The sequence below is a fragment of the Polyodon spathula genome, chromosome 8, assembly GCF_017654505.1.
Source record: "Polyodon spathula isolate WHYD16114869_AA chromosome 8, ASM1765450v1, whole genome shotgun sequence".
In the NCBI taxonomy this organism is placed as follows: domain Eukaryota; kingdom Metazoa; phylum Chordata; class Actinopteri; order Acipenseriformes; family Polyodontidae; genus Polyodon; species Polyodon spathula.
The window spans coordinates 2,665,121-2,666,588 of NC_054541.1; positions in this window are offsets into that span (position 1 = coordinate 2,665,121).

The following is a 1,468-nucleotide window of genomic DNA, read 5'->3' on the forward strand; positions in this document are numbered from 1 at the left end:
ATTTTAATTTAATTTAGTTATTTTAGCTATTTTTGAGTTTCATGTAAATCTTTTTTTTTTTTTTTTTTTTTTTTTTTTGGTTTGTTTTTTTCCGGGGCTTTTGCTTTTTATATGCTGTATGAAATGATTGTTTTCCGTTACATTCCAAAGTGCTTTTTTTTCTGTCAATGTGTACAGTAGTAACTCGACAGTGCTTGTAGACTTAAGTTGTACCTTCTTTCCTTTGCTGTCTTCTATAACTAAATCTTTATGGTCACAGACTCATTATTCTGGGGTTTTTGTGTGTAAGTATTTTTTTACATTTTGCCACTATTTTCAATTCTGTTTTTAAATCCTCTGTCTTAACTGTAATTCTTAACTGAATTCTGTTTTTTCTGGTGTTTATTGGCTATACACCGATCTCCTTTTTTTGTTAGGGAGGGTTTATTGGTTAAAACCGACAATCACACAATTATACCCTTATCTGTAAATTAAAACTACTGTTATCTTCAAATAAAGGCATTTGATATTTTGGTTTATTGGTCGATTTGATCTTTAAATTAGCTATTTTGTAGTCAAGCGGTCACTCGATTGACTAATTTGTCATCTGAAAATAACACCTTCCCATCTGACTGGAAAGCCTCTATTATAACGTCACCCTTAAACAGGCAGTGAAAGTGAGGCTAGTAATTACAGGCCTGGTTCAGTTACTCCAGCACTCTCAAGAGACATTGAGAAGATTACAAATAGACACTGGATTACTGCACATGGAATATAACCAGTTCGCAAGACAAATAAAGCAAGCAGCATGCTGACAAACTAGCAGAAAAATGTTAATATTATGAGACTCATGGTCTATGTCAGAGGTGGCCAAACCGTGGCTCACGAGCCGCATGTGACTCTTTTGCCGTTCATGTGCGGCTCTGTCGTCAGGTGTAAATGGTGCTGTGAATGAAAGTAATGTCCATGCAGTATTTCTCCCAAAAACAGTCTGTGTATTTTAATAATAAATAACAAAAAGAATCCACCCCTCTACCAGCAATGGTACTGGGGGGTACACGGCAAGCTTACAGACCCAAAAATAATAATTATCAAAACAATAGTCCAATGGTAGGTCCCGCGTCCTCTGTGCACGAAATAGTGAGTGCTCCATTCAGGGACCGTGGTGAAAGACGTAGTGCTTGGTAGCGACAGCTCCGGGGTGATCAATTCTCCTCTGTAACACAGAATAAAACACACGTAACAAAAAAAACAACAAACTACAGGCTCCGTCCGTCAGGTTACGTTTGTTCAGCGCAAAGCGGCGTACTCGCGTAGCTGCTTCCCCTTTGTACCCATGACCTCCTCCCTGCAATCAACTCGTCGCCATGGTTTCTCCAATAGATGGCAGTCCCACAGCTGATCGCAATGGAGTCGTTCCTGGTACGTGCAACTACGCGCTCTCACTAATATGGTTACCTTCTGGTTTCCACCTACCATCAAGGCAGTT